The 20,910-nt window shown below is 39.3% G+C and overlaps 1 protein-coding gene and 1 pseudogene across 1 annotated transcript in view; one reads left to right on the top strand and one right to left on the bottom strand.

Moving 5' to 3' along the window:
- The window catches only part of LOC134223059 (tyrosine-protein kinase-like otk), a 193,207-nt gene that overhangs the window by 53,219 nt on the left and 119,078 nt on the right, over positions 1 to 20,910 (top strand). The gene's annotated exons all lie outside the window — the stretch shown is intronic.
- On the bottom strand, positions 4,172 to 4,696 carry LOC134224158 (small ribosomal subunit protein eS26-like; annotated as a pseudogene).

The following is a 20,910-nucleotide window of genomic DNA, read 5'->3' as shown; positions in this document are numbered from 1 at the left end:
TTATTCGGTTCTATTTGATGCCCTGATGCTCTGGACAAAATTCAGCCAAATCGGTCAACGTTTGGACGGTGCTAAACTCGTTGGAAGTTTATATGCAAAAATGTATGCAGAAACATACCCTACAACACTCCAGTAAAATGCTTATATCATTGCCTAATAAACTCTAACCTTCTTGCGGTTTTCAGCATAACATTCTGTATTTAATTTAACAAGAACTGAATTAGTATTATGGTTCTTGATCGTGAATTGTGCCATCCAATTGCAAATCACTATTTATGGACATTTTTCCATATAAACTTCTAACGAGTTTAGCACCGCCCAAACGTTGACCAATTTGGCTGAAATTTTGTCCAGAGCATCAGGGCATCAAATAGAACTGAATAAGAGGGCGGCCCATCAAAAAATTTGAAAAAGTGTTTTTTGAGCCACCCTAGTGGGCACGTTGTATTCGCGGCATTTCTGCAGTATCTGACGTACGGTGAACACCTGATCTGTGGTAGAGCGTTCACCCATAAATCCCGCCTGGTACTGCCCCACGAACTCTCTTGCAATTGGTGTTAGTCGGCGGCATAAAATTTGGAAGAGTACCTTGTAGGCGGCGTTCAGCAATGTGCTTGCGCGGTAGTTTCTACAGTCCAGCTTATCGGTCCTAGTGCAGCGGTTGCGGTGCTTCCAATGGCGGATCGAATATCTCTTAAAGAGACGCTGCGCCTAGTTGCTCTTTTTAGTCTTGGGCTTATCTACCGCCTTGTAGCCGCCCATCGACATCGTGCCTTGTAGCCTTGAATGGTAGTGCAGTCAGGCAGAGGCCTTCTTTATCAGTAATGATTTTTTTTTCTGTTGGGGCGTACACAGCAATTAGTTTTGAAAATTCAACGACTTTTAAAATGGCAGCTAATTTCATCAAACGAATTAACATTTGATATTCAATTCAATTTGACTGAGTTTTACAAGCAGGCACAATTTGAATTTAATTCGCTTTAAAGAAACAATAAGATCGATTGAATATTGCGTTTATTTGCATGCTTCAAATATGTGCATAAAAATACTTTTAAAATCACAACATATGTTTATCTGTGTAGAACCACTGCGTCCATTTAGTTGAAGTTTTGTGGTATATAATCAGTGATGATGATGTGAGATCTCTTATTTCGGCAATATTTTTCTGATGCGTTCCCTGTGACGAAGAGTCGTAGTTACGCTTAAAATTGATTACAAATATTTTTATAAGTTTATCGACATTCATAGGAAACGGACTATCATCAAAGCCCTGGTGCAGAGGTTTCTATTCTCTTCAAAGCCCTACCAGCAAAACTGTAAAAAAATCGTCGCCGACCCATTAAAACCAATTCCTTCTTCATTAGTTCTAAGCCCCGTGGCCAGAAATTAGGCAATACATCGGGAGGAGAGCATGGTGAGACACTCCCACTTGTACTATCTATCGAAGCAATTCAAAGCACAAGCGCAAGCCGCAACCACCTCTCGACCTCAGTCGCTAAATCACTTAAGAAGAAAATTACCCGAGCAAAGCTTGAGAGCAAAACAATAACTCGTTTTGATGTTGTGAAATCGCCGAATACGACTACCTAATTTGATTTCTTTTTGGTCATTTTAACGTTTAAAATAACAAAATGTATAGTAGAAAAATCTTACTGTGACATCAATTCGAAAACTATTCCTGCTCAGCAAATCGAACACTAAATTTGATATTGGTTCCGATAACAAAATAAGTACACAGTTTGATGTTAGATCATACAATTGAGAAATCTACAGCAAAATGAGATCATGATTATTTATATTTGATAACAAATTATGATTTCAATTTGATGTCAAAATCAAAATGTGTTTTCTATATGCTCTCATTATGTTTTCAGACTTTGCTCGGGTATCCACAACGGTGGTGGTCGTTGAGTCACATTGGATCGCACTATCAAGTTGACCATACAGAGACCCCTGTAGTTATTGTTGATCAAAATGCCACCAACGTTGCAGAAGAATTTCACCGCATCCCATATATTCAGATCCCGGCACAGCCCCTCAGTGAGGCTGTCCGGAGTCTTGTCACCTATGCACACCGGACAAACTGGATACTGTTCAAACCTTTTGCACATATGAGCTTGATGGGCCTCCGCCATGACCTAACCTTTGCAGACATTTTCAGACAACCATATCCAGACAATACCTGTATGAGGTGGAAGTTTATCTGACCACGAACTCCCTGTTGATACGACTGGTCACATCCGGAATCAGTCCATAGGTGCCACTTTAGTGATGAGACTACTTTCTCGACACAACGCACCTCTCCGAGTAGCACGCATGTTGTTCATCCGTTCTAGTAACTTCAGTATGACGGAATTAAGTTGCATATGAGTTGCTGCAACTGAATCAGTCTGAATTTCTTCTGCTAGGGTCTCTAATGATTCGTTGCTTACTACATTCAACATCTTCTTACAGAAGCTTGCCAATTGGTATAATCTCGGCAATGACACATACTGCTTCATATGGTTTAGTGCGCTATTAGCTTGCCATTCGAAGACACCTTAAATTTAACAGTGCCGGTTCTCAATCTAACCTCCGCTTGCTGCAACTCATGACTGTTGTGCACAACCACAATTTCCGTCTTTTGGTGCGCTAACACCACGCTTCTAGACCAACTTCCGTCCCGGAAGCTTTAGACGAAGTACTTTAGTCTATGTTGGATCGCCTTCTCTAACAATTTGCCAGTTGTGTCGAGCAAGCAGATTGGTCTACATGTCGAAGGTTCTTCCGGGGAGTTCTCGAACTGCGGTAGTACCATCCGTTTCTGTCCTTTCCAACGGTCTGGGAAATTACCTTGTCTGGAACAGCGTTGAAAGGAAACCTTGCAAGTGTTGCATCAAGAAAATTATTTAGTCGTCGAGTCAAGTACGAGACACTGAAGACGACCTTACAGTTGAGGTTGAAATACGTATTTATAAAAGTAATACGAAGTGGTGGAATTAAACGGAATTGTGCTAAGCTCGTCTTATGACAGTGAAGTGTTGCATGTTTTAGGACCAGGTTTGGGCTCCCATCTAGACTCGGTGCCTTGTGCAATTTGTGACTCGTAGCTACCTTGCCTCTACCAGCTCGTCGTTATTCACTAGCGGCGTATCTTCGTGTACGGCTAGATTAACTGTTTATGTCTCGAGAAAACTCTGGCTCGCATTTCTGGGAACATTTAAGGTGGTGTGCTTTGTCATCATGTGAACTTCGCCCCAAGGGGTTCTTCAAAACGGGCGTGCTCTCTACGTTTGATTTCTAAGTTTGGATTACTCCTAGCGATCAAGAACACCTGTCTCCGTTCAATTATGGTCTCGTCGATCCTAGCACGTTGCAGTCTGGTTTTGGATTTTAGACATGTTCTACGAAGCACTGCTATCGTGTCACCGGGTAAGACCCTTTCTTTGGCTTTTTCTTCCTGGGCATGGACGTTTCATATGCTCACGTTAGTACAATTGACAGTTCTCTCCACTCATTTTTTATTATCAGCCGTACTAATCCACTTTATAGTTCCATGGGGACTGTGGTCTATATTGAAGCGAGCTTCTTGGTGATCGGTCGTCGTATATATTGGATCTTTCGAGTACTGTAAAACGTTACGTCTCATATCTTCATTCTTTAACATCGATGCTTGAGGATGGTTTAGCAGCACTAACTCTAGTAACATGTGATATCTGGCCTTAGTGAACCGGGAACCCCAATCCAAACCCCACATCACCTGCCACAACTGCCGGTTTTAAACCTATCAGTTTTACTGCTAGGACATCTAGGTAATAATATCCTACCAAATTGCTCTTTCCCCCACCTTGCTGGAAAACAACAGCTGCAAAAGTAAACTCCATTTAGTTTCTCATTGCTAATGCTAATGCTAATACAGGTAATCTTCGATATAACGTATCCCCGATATAACGTACACTAGATATAACGTCACTCGATATAGCGTACATGTTTCCCCGTTATAACGTACGCATTGAAACATAATTGTAATTTGCGTAGTTATTAGAAAATAATTGGATGATATTGAGTTAAAGAGGTTTTAGTCACATTCTATGGACAAATGTCTAGTTGATATTAGTCAAAGTCAGAATTGATGACGAGTTGTTTTCAGGTCTAAGTCAGCCAATATCGAGTAAAGTATTGGTATTGAAAATCTTATTTTCAACGGTATTCTCTTTTATTTTTTTCAAGTATCTAAACGCAACTTGTATACACTGACGAACTCACTCACCCGGACCACAGCCGGAAAATCGGAATGGTGAGAGAATCTAAATTCGCGGGAAAAAGTCCGTCACACGTTCAGTTTCTTACTTGCACTGAGCGTTCTGCTGACGGTTCATATCTTTGGGGAACGCTCGCTGAGGTGGCGTGCGGATTCGGATTCGATCGATTACGAACCACCTTGGAGTGAATAGCGCACGATACGCAGTAGTGCAATTTTGCGTAAAGTTTGGGCAGAACATAAGAGTTGTAGCAGGAAGCATCCGAAATATCACGAACGGCAGCGGCCTCGACGATGTTTCGGATTACAAACTTCTTGATGGCCTTATCCTGTGGGACGCATCGGGCACAGTTGGTACAACGCACGGCCTTGACGTGGCCGCGGTTGCGTTTGCAGCGTCCTCCATTACGCCTCTTCTTAGTCATTTTCGTGACAGATTGATGAAAGAGCCACGGAAGTAGATCCAGGCTTGAAATGTGTACCAGATTATTTTTAAATTATTCCTGGAGGGGCTCCCTAAAATAATTTCTGGCGCATTTTGTAGAGGAATTCCTGTAGGAAATTCTAAAAGAGTTCCAAAAAGAATTTCCGAATCAATTCTTGAAAAAAAAAATCTTTTTGAATTCATGAAGGAATTAAAAAAAAACTGAAGAAATTTTCGAAACGAATTCGTAAAGTAATTTCTGGTGGAATATTTTAAAGAATTTTCAATTGTATTTTATAAGTAATTCCTAATAGAATTTACGAAGGAGTTTCCTGAATTCATTTTTAAGCAATTTCTAAAGGAATTTAGGAAGGAACTCCAAATAGAATTTACAAAGAAATTTCTAGATTTCTAAACGAATTTCTTTGGAAATTCCTTCAGGAACTCATTCCAAATTTTTCTGGAATTGTTCCATTCCTTCAAAAATAGCCCTAGGTAGTTGTTCTTTCCGAAAATGCACCAGTAATTTATTATAAAATTCCTCCAAAAAATCCTTTGAAGATTACTTCAGGAATTTCTCCGTCGATTCCCGGAGGGATTTCTTCAAACCATCTTCCAGAAATGATTCCAGTATTCCCCTCGAAATTTTTTATCAAGAATTCCTTCGGAATTTCCCTTAGACATGAGGTCAGTACTTTCAAATCGAATTATTTTTTAATTACTTTTAAGAAAATCCTAAGACCTTCGGAGATTCCTGCAAGAATTCCTTCAGAAACTCCTTGAGCAATACTTTTAGAAATTATCCCAGCAATTTCTCAATAAACTCTAGAATCTCTTGAATAAAATTCAAAGGAACTCCGGGAAATTTCCAAACGAATTTGTAAGTGTTGGTTATGTGATGAAAGAACTTCATAAAAATGTAAACTAATGCGTGAATTGTTTGTGAATGTCAGGTATAACTCGTCTTTATGTATAGGTTTTTCCAGTACTTTAGCAACTACAGTATAGCAGGGTATGATTAGCCTCTACCACCCTATAAGCTTGAGCAGCACACATGTTGTACATAGATCACAGTAGCTTATGTGTGACCCGATTTAGTCACAATTAGGTTGCTATAACCATTTTCTAATTTTCAGGATTTTCGGCTTTCAGTCACATGAAAATGTTGATAATTTCAAATCATTGCCAACGTTTCGATCCGGGGGTTTGGATCTTCATCAGGGCTCCAAACCCCCGGATCGAAACGTTGGCAATGATTTGAAATTATCAACATTTTCATGTGACTGAAAGCCAAAAATCCTGAAAATTAGCAACTAATCCAGTCGAAATCCCCATATAACCATTTTCATTAGACTTGATCTGCTTGGGACTTGGGAGACCACATCCAAGCACTCACTATAGCCCTCCAACCCAACACCAGAGGGCCATAAGCACCTTCGTTAAGTAGCCATTAAGGGGTGACGTAATTGGGTTGATACTATGATACGAGGTGACTGACCTGGAAAAGGAGGTCATGACCTTGGGATGCGGTCACTATTCCAAAGTATTTTGAAGCGAATGGATGTTTCAAAGTTACAAAGTTACCAAAGTTGGAAGTTGAAGAGTAGAGAAGAAAGTGTGTGGAACAAGAGAAGACGTTAAGGACAACCCCACTGTTTTTTTTTTTCAAGAAACCGCCGTCATTTCCTTGTTCCGTAGTCGGCTTAATCCACCATTGTTTCCGCCGATAGTCGATAGGCCTTCTTATTGGTAGAGTTGCAACGAAGCAACCGGTAACGGAGTTGCTCGATGCCGGGTCGTCGGCCACAGAAGGAACAAAGGAAGAAGAGGAAGGAAAGAAATGGAGTGGTGCAGTGCTGCCAGGAAGAGGGGCTCTAAAGACAGGTTAACTAGCTTTAAGAGAGAGTAAAGACAGAAGTGATTGAAGTGTCGCCAAGTGAAGCTCTGTGGTTTTCCCTGCTTTTGATTGCGAGAGTTCCCTGTCCGCGAGTTGCTCGAGGTGAGCGTGCCGACCCTGAGGCCATTGGTTCAGGGAGTCTCAGCGTAGCGCTGGACATACTTACCCGATAATTACAAATTCCTGAAGGATTTATAAATTGAGCTCCTGAAGGAACTTCTGACATTCTTAGATTTCTCCAAGAATTTCTTTGGGCTTTCCGTCACAAATTCCCCCAGGGATTTCTTTAAAAAATCCTCCGGAAACAACTTCGGAAATAAATCTAAAAATCATTGTCAAATTCTTCCTTAATGTTTTTGCCTTTCTCGTACAACTAAGTTGTACCAAAAGGCTATCATTTCACTCCGAAAACGAACTTTTTATAGAAGCCTCTGAGACCCATAGTATTATATACCAATCGACTCAGCTCGACGAGCTGAGCACATGTCTGTCTGTCCGTGTGTATGTATGTGTGTTGTGTATGTATGTGTGTGTGTGTGTGTGTATGTGTGTGCACAAAAGCTATAAAAAACATTAGACAACTTTTCTTAAAGTAATCCTTAACCGATTTTCTCGCAACAAGTTTCATTCGACAGGGGACAAAGCCTTGTTGATCACTATTGAATTTTATAATGATCGGTCATTGCATTTAAAAGTTATGAAGAAAATGGTACATCGGACCATATAAGCCCCATATAAGGTTGGTGTCTTAACTAAATGCGAGAAAGGCACCACCAACGCTAGGTGGATTAATCTGGTTTTTTTTTTTCTAAAATTGAAAGAATAAATTTTAAGAATTACTTCAGAATCTACCTCAGGAGTTCCAAAATTTCCTCCTGGAATTCTTTCGGAAATTCTTCGAACCAATCATTTTGAAATATATTCACGAATTCTTTTTATAAACATTTTCCGGAAATACCTTCCGAAACTCCTTTAGAAATATGAACGGAAAATATGTTGGTAATTATTTCGGATATTCCTTCGAAAATTCCTTTGGGGATTCATTCTGAAAATCCTTTACAAATTCCTTAGGAAAATTATTATAGTTTTGAAAATTCGCGTAGGAATTTCTTCGGAAGTTGCTTTAGATTTTTATTTTTTAGGAATTCATTTCCACCGAAAATCCCTATGGTGATTCTTTCACAAATAGGGTAAATCACTACTTGGGCCTATGGACCCGGCTCACTGCACATAAAACTTATGATTTATACTGTTTGGAAGCCGTAGTAAATACTAAATATTTTTTCAACCATTTATTTTACTCCTAATTGACTTAATTATAGAAAATAAATAATCTATATACATAAAAATGAATTTCTGTCTGTCTGAACCTTATAGACTCCGAAACTACTGTACCGATCGGCGTGAAAATTTGCATACTGAGGTTTTTGGGGCCGGGGAAGGTTCTTAAGATGGTTTGAGCCCCTCCCCTTTGGAAAGGGGGGCTCCCATACAAATAAAACATCAATTTCTTTATAACTCGAGAATTAGTCAGAGAATAAATCAATTTTAGGTGAAACGAAGTTCGTAGGGTCTGCTAGTAATATAATATTTTTTCAACAAAGGTGAACCCCATTGCAGTATTATACGGCCCACAAAATTCGGGAAATGTTGCTCCTTGTCATAAATATCAATTAAACAATGCAGTCATCCGCATGTTAGGCCGAGACAGTGTTGTCCTACACTCAACGCAAACAATGTTGCTCTTTGATTTTACTCCATCTAAACGATTGTATAGTCTTAACTAAGTGTACACTCCAGTGTACGCGCGCTCCTGTGGCTCTGGTGTGCATTTTTTTTGACAGTTTGACATGACATTTAGAAAATTCAAAAATTTCTCTATTCGTTGAATTTACTCGGTTAAGACTATAAAATCGTTTAGATGGAGTAAAATCAAAAAGCAGAATTTTTCGCCCTGAGTGTAGGACAGCACTGGGCCGGGAATGGGGTAAGAAACCCTACCTTAAAATATTTCTTCAGAAATTCTTTCAGATATTTCTGTTAACGTTAAACTTAATTTCTAAATTGAAAAAAGACGTTAATGAAAATTAAAAAAAAGCAAGATTTTCTAAAGCGTCCTCCAGAAATTCCTTTAGAACTTTCTCCAGCAAATCTTTCAGGACTTTCTGCTGGATATTATTTAGGATATACCTCAGTTTTTTTTAGCAACTCTTTCAGAAATTTCTTTGGAAATTCCTTAAATTTTCTTCAGAATTCCCAGAATTTCTTCAAACATTTCTGAGGAAATTTCTTTAGAATGTTTATCGGTAATACCAGCAAAAAATCCTTAGGAGAAGTCCTTTAATTTTTTTTAATAAATTCATTTGGGAAATAATTTGGAAATACCATTTGTAATTTCTTGGGAAATGCCTTTAAGAAATCTTTGACTATTTCGTTGAAAATTCCATCAAAAATTCCTTTAAACATTCTGTTGGAAATACATTTAAGGAAGTATTAAAATTTCAAGAAGAATACATCCAACAAAATATCGGATAGAATTCAAGTATTTTGTATGGTTTCATGGTTTTATGAAAAAAATATCAAAGTAATTTCCGATGAAAAAATCCTACATTTCTCCAGACTTTTCCATCGGAAATTTCAAATAAAATTGATCTGAATTGGCATGACGTCAGATTTTTTTCAGATCTATGTTGGCGTATGTAATTAAATTCCAGTGAAAATATTCAATTTGCGAGTCACGTGCCCCATCGTGCCCTAGTTTAAATCCACTTAAGATCGCGGATACTTAGTAAATGAATATTCATGATAACGGTGCAACGAAAAACAAGCCTTGTGTTTCCTGTGCCTCTTAGCCTCTTACTTTCTGTGATTTATATAGATATAAAATTAATAATTCAATTCTTCGGGTATATTTTCTTAGTAACGAACAAGTTTGTAGAAATTGCTCACAAGAAAAGCTGTTTCACACTGCTAGCTGAGCCTTATATAAAAAAATAATATTCGTCCATAAAGTACATGATAGTACAACATTTAAGTAGTGTAAAATAAGGATGATTACTCATGCTTCGATATAACGTACAATTGTATATAACGTACAACTTTGAAATCGATATGTACGTTATATCGAAGTTTACTTGTATCTACGTATTATGTTTGTATCATACATGTTGCATAGGGCAGGTGAGCAAACCTTAGTTGATCACTTAAATATGATTTTTTTTATCAGGCATTGTGTTCAAAAATTATGAAGTAAATGGTGCATCGAACGAAAAATGTTATCATTGCATGCAACTCGTTGCAAAACTTGAGTTTTTAGCAAAAGTAGTATTTTTATCCAACAAGACTTTCCATGGTAAACGAACTATTAAATCAACTAGTTGTAGAAACAACTATTTTTTTTATCAAGATTTACTTATGTTACATTTTGTTCTTCTATTTCAGGTACGTATATGCATATTTTTTATTGAAGCTCATTGTAGCAGTAAGTATTTTGTAACACATTGATTAGATTTAATTTTATTTAGTGTCCATACATTCTTTTTTACGTTTGCTGCAGGGATTGAATCCTAAAGAAAATGAACAAGTCTTTCACTTATCATCTCTGTATACATGTACGATATGTAGCATACCGCGAGAGACTTTTTTCGCAAGCTGTCATGATAGAGAACTGATTCAGGAGGCTATACCCCATGATAAATTTCTTTTAGAAAGCTCCAAATGTGGGGAGCACTGGCTCTGATGATGCATTTCAACTTGTTCTATACAGCTGTGTAGTAACCAACACGAAATGAGCGAAAACAAAGTGAGAATCACCATTTTTCTGTGGGGGCTGCATATCCGATTCTGTATTTTCGCACTTGTATACAAGTTTGATAAATTTGTTATCATGGCTTGTTATGATTCGGAACAGTTTTTGCCTCTCTTTTATCGTTGTTCGTTATCTATTGAGAGCGATTTCAGCAAACCCTGGTTTGCTGTGTTCCTAGATAGTACCCTTGCCTAGTATAAATAGTGTAAGTTGCGATTATTTTCCTCAAGTCGAGTCAAGTACGAGACACTGAAGATCACCTTACTGTTGAGGTCGAAATACGTATCAGTCAAGGTACAAATTAAGTGGTGGAATTAAATGGGTTTGTACAAACTCGTTTTATGACAAGCATAAAAATCATGCAAAGATACAATTAGACGTGTCGAATTCCCATGAGCAATTATAATATGCAACAGTTATGGGAAAAACAAGCTTGTTGCAATAATTCTAGGGGGGCACCATGGTTCTACGGGAAAGGATTGTAGACCTCTCTAGACCCCCTTCCGATGTAGTTACGCCAATAAGTTTTCTACACTATTTCTACAAAACTGAAAATACACGCCGGAAAATTGTTGAATTGTACAATATAATCGAAAAAAATGTGTCTTCATAAACATGCGAGTCAAACCAAAAGCTCCTGTTAACCGATTACTACTCCTTGGTGCCAAACACTATGGCTAGCCAGAAGGACTCGAGTTCACAAGTGTTTGGTTGCCTATACTGCTGCCAACATCACATCCGCACATAACGACGGTAGCTGGATTTTCTCGAACGGAAGTCAAAATCCTACTCCGGATTACTGAGTTGAAGGCAGAAATTGCCGCATCATGTGGGGATTTGGCACCGCACTCACTGGCAACATAGAAACGAGGACACGGGACGCAGACGTTGTAATGCGCTACACTGTTGCTCATAAACAGAGGTGGCTTTTTGTGTCATGCCATCGGCCGATCTTTCCTGGAAGATGTTATTATAAGCTTGATTTAAAACGATAATAGCAGAAGAAAAATAGGTTTTGTTGGATGAAGAAAACGTCTCAAGCGAGTTTGAGTGGAACTATGTATTATGAAAGCTTAACAACATTGTGACTTGATTTTTACCAATGGGAATATAACTGTTTGGTATGAAATCCTTCGTTCTGCCATTCAGATTGTGGATAGTTTTGCCAATTCAATGTTTGCCAAATTTTTAATATAACGCAGTAGAAGGGTCATTGAGCTTACACAGAATTGGGGAAACAGTTTCCAAAGTTGTCATCATCGTGATACCACTCATTTTTTTTGTGGTAGCGACTTGAGTAGCCCTTTTTGCGAGTTTTGCATTTTTTGCACCCTCTACGATGATATGCCACCGTCGCTGTTGTTGGTAGCGAGGTAGGTACTGCTCATATAACAACGACGAGTGGAGGACACTTCAAATTTATGGCCCACTTCAAACGAACAAACACCCGCTACGGTGTAGTTCTTGAGCGGTGACTGACAGGAAGTTACCATTGCTCCAAATGCATTCGTCGGAAGGGAGGCGTAGACGCTGTTGCGACAACACAACCGAGCAAATTCCGAGTCAGATTGAAGTGGGAAATAAAATTTACCTTATTTGTTAAGTTTAAAAATGTGAAAGTTTCACAATATGCTTTTCGAAATAATGAAATACAAAATTGAGCCCAAAATATTTCACAATAGTTTTTAGCTGAGTGTTACGTATAAAAAGTAATTGGTTTGTAAAAAAATGTTTTTGGAGCTAAATGATGTCTTTTTGAATTCAAAAACAAACAAAATAAGATCAAATCGTTATTTTGAAATTTAAATTAATTATTGATTGTAGAAGTTTCAGATGTCATATACAAAAAAAAAAACTTTCCGTTACATAACAGATGAATGCCGCCTAAATAAATTCGTTGGTAATAGTCACTCTGCTAAATTACTTAAAGCCATCGAACGTTATCGCGAATATTAAAAGCCCGTTCGCAATAAAAATGCAAAATAATGCCCGGATTACCGTGACGGTTGTGTCCACGCAAAACCAGTTTCCATCCTTTACCGGTGCGCATTTAGTACGTAACGAAAGCATCAAACACGCAGATCCTGGATGCTATTGCACGTTTTTATCCAGCTTTTCATCACGAAGCGAAACGAGAAGGGAATGGAGTTTAAAGACATTCGGGAAGTTTCCTTTCAGCGCCTACATTAAATGCATTTAATGCCTGCATCGCAGCAAAGCTAGCGAAGCGGCAATGGAACGTCCGATAAGATATCAAACTCCGTCATTTAAAAGGGTCAGTTTCTTATTGATTTAAAATTTGTAGCACTCGTGCGATGAGATCCAATGATTTAAAATATGCAATACGATTTTGATAACATGAATTTCATATAGAAAATTATTTTGTGCTTTTTAGCGGAATGTCTTCACTTGTCATAAGACGAGATAGTACTATCCCATTTAATTCCATAACTTGACTGTGACTTTACACTTTACACATACGAATTCGGACCTCACCAGTAAGGCTGTCTTCAAGTCTAGTCAAGTACGAGCCACTGAAAACGGCCTCACTGTTGAGGTCAAAATTCGTATCTGTTGCATCACCGAACTATAGATCAATTTCCGTGCATTTGTTTTGTTTTCCTCAACAGTTGACCCAAAATTGTATTCTAATGATTTTTACATTTCCCCATTAAAGTCACCAACTTTTTGTATATACAAACCTTGCGAATCCAAAAACGAATCCATGAGGGAAAAAATCTTGCAAATCGGTCAACCCGTTCGCGAGTTAAATCGTCAGGAAGGAAATCTCAACTCATTTATACTTTTTAAGAAGATAGAGATTAATAAATTCACCCGAGCCAACCGAGAGCCATCTTCAGGCTAGCTTTTGAATATAATCAAACTTCGTCGAAGTGCGATACGGTCCAAATAAATTTGTTCACTTTCTGAACTATCGGAAATGAAAAGTCCCCCTGCGATGAATCAGAGAACCACTGCGACACAGTCGGACAATCTGAACCACACGGGCCACCAACGAAGAAGTCGGTGCCGGCGTTTAGTTCGGTTGCCATGGTTACTGTCATTGCCACGTACTGCTGCTGTCTGCCACCACTGGAGATATAGTGAGTAGGTACTGACTGGCTCCTTTTAGAAGTGTTCAGCGCCATAAAATTTTATGGTTATTTTAGATGAAAATGAAAATGTTTGCCATCGTCCGTAGCCCACAGGCGGAGGAAAAATCCAGGAGGAAAAGACACGTTCCGTAGCACGAGTCTAGAAAGGCTTTGATTACCGTCGGATGCTGTCGGTGCGACGGTTGTTTGTATGTTACCATTTTACAGATTGAAGGGGCAGAAAAGTTTTACGATGCGATGCAATGATGGATCTAACGTTTGTTATAACATGCTCTGCACAGATCAAACTACAAGCTTATGAAGCAATCTCGAACAAATTTATCTTAGTTGATATACCTACTATAATTCCCAATGTTATGTATTTTTGTTTTATTATTATTGGAGCGTTTTTTCCTTAAGCATAGATTATTTATTGATTTTTATTTTCGTGGAGGTATCTTTCTTTTTCTGCATATGCTTCTTTTCACAAAGCCCAACCTTGACGTGACAAACATAAAAATTATCTCAAAAGAAATGAGGAACAAAAAAAAATAGTTTGTAATCCATTAACATTAGAAGCACATAATCTTTTGGTAACGACATAAGGGAAGAACATGGGATGAAGGTAGTGATACGAATTGTCTGTTTATCTAACATCCTTTCCATTGAGCCACGTTGATAACATCGGATGGTAAACATCCATCCAATTTAGCCTGTAACGACATACCCAACACGAAAGACTAACGAGCATACCTCACTGAAAAGGATTAATTAAATCCTAGCCCTGGCCCAGCACAACCAACGTTCGAAAAGTAAGACATTATATGAAAAACCGGTGCAGAACGCTAGCAGTGCATCATTGACTTTGTGTTGATTTGACCCGTGGATGATGGTCCGCAATGTTTGCCAGCTAATCTGAATACGATAATGATTTACTCAGTGACCTTATTTACCTCGCCGCACGAAGATGTCCAACTACCATCATATGTTTGAAAAGTATTACGTCGTCATTTTAGACTGTTGCCAGCAGGACCAGACCACCGACCGAGCCAAAGCACTCCTTTGGGGTTTTGTGGGTTGTTTGTTATTTGGGTCTTCACTTGCTTTGATCCTCTTAGACATCCTCTACATGATGCTTGTTACTTGTTTATCCGGGTGAGCCAACGGTGAAAACGAGGTTGCTGGTGATGTGTTAAACATATTTGCCAACGGTTCTCAAGGGTAGTTATTAAAACAAATGACCAAAACTTCGGTAATTTATAAAGGCTGGTTTGACCACATTTTGGAAAAGTCTATGCATACTAAACAAAAAACTATCGTTAAAACGCTGATTTGGCTTTTTCTTCTTTAATATCGTATTTATTATCATTATTTAACATTTCTGTTTATTTTACATTTTAATTGATTGCCTACGCTTACATCTTTGCTTCTCTTCGCTGTTGGTTTGTTATTGTTTATACATTTCGCTGATTTGGAATTGTATTTTAATTAAATTTAAGCATAGGGGAACTGCTCCTGGAATTCATCTCATGGCTGCGATATTAAAATCAAAGCAATTAAAAGCAATTTGGTTTGTTTGTCATTTTTGTGATTTTTTTAGCAGTGAGCACACATGTTGACAATAAGAAGTAATGAAATTGGTGCCGTATATAGTGATTATAATAACATTGACGTCAAGTGTCAGAATTGGAACAGAATCGTCTGTCAGTTCCATACAAATACGCGTTCCAAACGAGCAGAAGACCTGTCAAACGTGGCACTTGACATTACTTTTCTTCTAGGACTCTAGTGCTAGTATTTCTTTGTTTCGCGATAACATGAATATATGTTCAGTGAGATGGAGATCGGCACAGTTCCCCTATATGACTTTTCCCAATTAATGATTTCTAGTGCATCAAATGAATTCACTTTAAATCAAAAGAATAACAAACAATATTTTCGATGTTCATAACGTGTTGATGTCCATAATAAGCCACGCTCTCACCATCTTCTTCTTCTTCAATTGCTCTATATTCCAACTAGAACTTGGCCGGCTTTTCAACTTGGCATTTCCTCAGTTATTAATTGAAAGCTTTTCTATGCCCGCCATTGCATGAGTATATATCGTGTGTGGCAAGTACAATGGAGACATCTCACTACTCACTTCGCGCTTCTAATTTTTGACAGTAAGAAGTGAGAAGTAAGACGTTTCACTTCTCACTCCTCATTTCTTACTTCTCGCTGTCAAAAGTGAGAAGAGAAAAATTAAGAATGAGAAATGAGACGTCTCACTTCTCACTCCTCATTTCTCACTTCTCACTGTAAAAAGTGAGTAGTGAGACGTCTCACTACTCACTTTGCGCCCCTCTTTTTTCACAGTGAGAATTGATAAATGAGGAGTGAGAAGTGAAACGTCTCACTTCTATTTCCCCATTTCTCACTTCTCACTGTGAAAAGTAAGTAGTGCGAAGACGTAATGACCCATTCGGCCAAACGACCCTTTTGGCCAAATGACACTTTCGGCCAAACGACCCTTTCGGCCAAACAACCCTTTCGGCCAAATGACACTTTCGGCTAAATGACCCTTTCGGCTAAATGACCCATTCGGCCAAGCGACCCTTTCGACCAAATGACCCTTTCGGCCAAATGACTTTCGGCCTCATGGTCTGTTCGGCAAAATGGTATATTCGGCCAAAGAACTTTCGGCCTAGTGGCATTCGGCCATACACTATGCCCAGGGTGTCGAGAAAGTTTCCATCTCGAAAACATCCTAGACCGGACCGAGAATCGAACTCGCCATCTCCGGATTGGCAATCCTACGCCTTTGCTCGCCACTCCTATAAATTAAGGCAGTAGTGGTGATCGAACACATAATTCTTGCCTCACACCATCCTCGACCATTTTTTCATGGACTCTATGGCGCCTCAGGGCATGCATATGTATACAAATGTTTGTTGGTAACGATTGTATGGGCGGGCTACTATTTTTTGTCTTTACCAGTTATCCGTTCCACAATGCACTGATAAGTAGGGGAACGGTTCGCCACTTCATCTCATAGCTCCTGTTTCCATCCCATCAAAAACAAAGCAATGGAAAGGAATTTGGTTTGTTTATTATTTTTGTGATTTTTTTCAGCAGTGAGCACGAATGTTGACAAAAAGAAGTGACGAATTTGGTGCCGTATTTCTTTGTTTAGCGATGAGATGGATATATGTACAGTGAGATGGAGATCGGAACAGTTCCCCTACTATCTCCAATTTCCATCATTGCCGGTTTTACGTTGACCTTCTGTTTGATCAACTTGTCGCGCACTTGTAGCTCGTTGAGGTACTCTCTCGATCATATCGCTTCCAGAAGTGTTCCCGAAGCTACTTATTGCTATTGCTGGCTGTGGGATAAACGATTTGTTGAACTAACCTCCACAGATGGCTCGGGAATAGCTATCGTATCGTATCGTTAGGTAGGAAATACATAACAGGGTGATCTGTCCGGAAAACGTTGGAGAAGTAGTCTGGTAAACCATTCCAGCAAATAGTAAATCTCCCATCTGTTGAACGATTGTGATGGGTTTGGTATTTAGGCGGGCGGTACGTTTTCTCAGAACCTTTCGTATCGTTGATCTTGCTAGTCTTCAACAATCAATCCGTGAACAATGGAACTCTTGTTAGTTAGAATTGAATCCAAATGGGAGCTGAAAATGATCCACCCAACCTCGAACTCGCAGCGAATCTTCTTCCAAAAACGGCTTCAAAGATAAACTGGCCGTGGAAAACAACTGGTGCTTGATTGCTCCGATTATTACGTCCGAGGTTCTGGAATTTGAAGGTAACGGGACACCGATCGATCTTTCTTCTTCTTCCTGGTGTTAGACAGGGACGAAACCATGTAGGCTTCAATTCGTCCCTGTCTAACACCAGGAGTAAGAAGAACGATCGATCAGTCTGTCATAAGACGAGTTTAAACAATCCCATTGAATTCCACCACTTAATTGTATCTTGACAGATACGTATTTCGACCTCAACAGTAAGGCCGTCTTCAGTGTCTCGTACTTGACTCGACTCAAGTCGAGTCACGTATCATACGTATCTGTCAAGATACAATTAAGTGGTGGAATTCAATGGGATTGTTTAAACTCGTCTTATGACAGGTGAAAACATTCCACTAAAAAGCTCAAAATAATTTTCTTATCGATCGATCAGTGTTCCATTACCTTCAAATTCCAGAACTTTGGACGTAATAATCGGAGCAATCGAGCACCAGGAGTTCTCCACGGCCAGTTTATCTTTGAAGCCATTTTTAGAAAAAGGTTCGCTGCGAGTTCGAGGTTGGGTGGTTGGAAGATCAATTCGCGACCACTTCTGATTTCAGCTCCAGTATTTCAGACCTGCAGCGATTGCGGCCGTTCCTCTCGATAGTCTATGACGGATGAATACTCGATGATTGCAAAAAAAACTGTACCCAGCCATACAAACACAACTTAGCTATCAGACCATACGACAATGGAATGGAAATTCATTTCCAAAGCTACATCTAACTCGAAAACCAATCTTGATAGAAAAAGAGCTAGTAATACCTTTTATGAGATTATCAGATAAATTGGGTCTATCTTTGATTTAGCACTGAATCTAAGTGATGAGAGCCAGCCTTTCGTACAAAGGCGCAAGATTGTCAATCCGGAAAATCTATAACAAAGGGTCGAAAGACAAAATGTCGAAAGGATAAAAGGTCGAAAAACAAAAGTTAGAAAGGACAAAAGGTCGAAAAGATAAAACGTCGAAAGGGACAGAAGGACGAAAGGACAAAAAGTCAAAAAGGACAAAAGGTCGATCAAGAACAAGTTGATGACAGGTTGGGTGTATTCCAAAGGAATTTGTGAAATTCATTTAAATTCAAGCAGAAATAACAGACTCATCTCATCAACCAAAGTTGAAGAATGCGCAGATTTTCAAAGAAGGAGTAATAACTATGAAACAATATTTTGAATATCTAGATCAGCGGTTCTCAACTTTTTTCTTGAGAGGTACCCCTTCAAACTTTTGCATTAATTGAGGTACCCCCTCTTGAAAGGAGGCTTCCGAGCCTCTTGAAAGGAGGCTTCCGAGCCTCTTGAAAGGAGGCTTCCGAGCCTCTTGAAAGGAGGCTTCCGAGCCTCTTGAAAGGAGGCTTGCGAGCCTCTTGAAAAGAGGCTTGCGAGCTTCTTGAAAGGAGGCTTCCGAGCCTCTTGAAAGCAGGCTTTCGAGCCTCTTGAAAGGAGGCTTTCGAGCCTCTTGAAAGGAGGCTTCCGAGCCTCTTGAAAGGAGGCTTCCAAGCCTCTTGAAAGGAGGCTTGAGGCCTCTTGAAAGGAGGCTTCTGAGCCTCTTGAAAGGAGGCTTGAGCCTCTTGAAAGGAGGCTCTGAGCCTCTTGAAAGGAGGCTTCTGAGCCTCTTGAAAGGAGGCTTTGAGCCTCTTGAAAGGAGACTCTGAGCCTCTTGAAAGGAGGCTTCCAAGCCTCTTGAAAGGAGGCTTCCAAGCCTCTTGAAAGGAGGCTTCTGAGCCTCTTGAAAGGAGGCTTCTGAGCCTCTTGAAAGGAGGCTTCCTGAGCCTCTTGAAAGGAGGCTTCTGAGCCTCTTGAAAGGAGGCTCTGAGCCTCTTGAAAGGAAGGAGGCTTCCGAGTCTCTTGGAAGGAGGCTTCCGAGCCTCTTGAAAAGAGGCTTCCGAGCCTCTTGAAAGGAGGCTTCCGAGCCTCTTGAAAGGAGGCTTCTGACTCTCTTAAAACGAGGCATCCGGGCCTCTTGCAAGGATACACAGATCTCTTGAAAGGAAGCATTCGAACCTTTCGAAAGAAGGCTTCTGAACATCTTGAAAGGAGGCATTCGGCTGCTCTGAAGACGGCTTTAAGCGTAGAAGGATGCTTCAAAACCTCTTGCAACAAAGCAACTAAACTTTTCTGAAAAAAGCCTACATGCCTCTCAAATGGAGGCTTCCAAACCTTTAGATTCTAGATTTTAGTTCAAAAGCATGTTTCTAACATATTATTCAACATTTTGTTTAGATCAGATAGATTACATTAAATATTTTTTCGATTTTCTAGTTCAACATTTATCCATTTGATCTATTGTTCCGCAGCCCTTCCTATTCTATTCTAGTTGAGGAGACATAGTTTTGAAATAAAAAATCACGATTATAAAAACTTTATCAATAAGCTTCGATTAGAATTGTAATACGTCCGCCATTATCCATTTTTATCCGAGGTACCCCCTAGGGCCAGCGAAGGTACCCCCAGGGGTACATGTATCCCAGGTTGAGAACCGCTGATCTAGATAGTTCTGTTAGAGATGTGCAAATAATAGATGGATATCTAGTAATACACGCCGATGTGCCTTTTTGACAGATCGTAGTGACATTGAGAAAACTTAAACATCCATCTATTAGTTGTACTCACTGAATGAATTTAATTTAATTTTTGAAAATGTGAAAAAAAGAACAGAGTTTTTGCCAACTGTGTAGAATAAATCTGGTGTAAGATTAATATTCTCCGTTTCAGTTTCTTGTCTATTTCAGCATTTTGTCCCTTTGGACCTTTTGTTCTTATTGATCTTTTGTTTCTTTTGACCTTTTGTCTCGTTCGACTTTCGACTTTTCGACCATTTGTCTTACGATCTTTGGTCCTTTCGACCTTTTGTCTTTCGACCATTTGTCCCTAACCCTCCGTATTTGTCTCCGGGAGGCTTGTCCTTGTTAAAAATGAAAGAAATACATCGCTCTATATCGTCGCTAGCAATTGATAGTCTGCAGGTATAGGATGACCAAATTATTTTTCTCAAGTTCGTTTATTTGGTACGCTCAGGCGTGTATAACACTTTACGGGGCCACGGTTCTTTTTATATGTATTTAATTCTGCATGAACTAAACTGCCGCCAACCGCAAGTCGAGCACATCTGGATATGGAGGCCCATTTACAGATGTGCTCGACTTGCGGTTAGCGGCAGTAAATGAGTATCACAATTCTTCATCGCGAATGGTGCCATCTAGCTCAAAATTTTCTATTTCTTAGTGTTTCTCCATGCATTTTTCCATATAAACTTCCATTGACTTTGCAACCGTCTAAACGTTGACCGATTTGGGTGACACTTTGATCGTAGCATCAGAGCATCAAATAGAACGGACTAAGAGGGCGGCCCATCAACAAAATTGAAAAAGTGTTTTTGAGCCAGCTTTATGCAGGTATTCTTTTGACGCAGGACTACATCTATATTTTCTATACCGGGGTTCGTTCTGCTATACTGCTAATAGTAATAATACATTTATACCGTGATGAATTATTCTTAAAGATAAAAAATCACGTATAGACTGTTCCAGAAATTATAAGCACACTTGGTTTTTCAACCCGTATCGGCCTGAGTGAAGGAAGAAAAATCAAATTGCTGCTATTTCGTCATTTTCACGGTGTCTCTGTGGGGAAATGTTAATTTAAAAAAAAAACTGTAT

This window comes from Armigeres subalbatus, chromosome 3, assembly GCF_024139115.2.
Source record: "Armigeres subalbatus isolate Guangzhou_Male chromosome 3, GZ_Asu_2, whole genome shotgun sequence".
Taxonomy (NCBI): domain Eukaryota; kingdom Metazoa; phylum Arthropoda; class Insecta; order Diptera; family Culicidae; genus Armigeres; species Armigeres subalbatus.
This window is presented reverse-complemented; position numbering and strand designations above follow the sequence as displayed.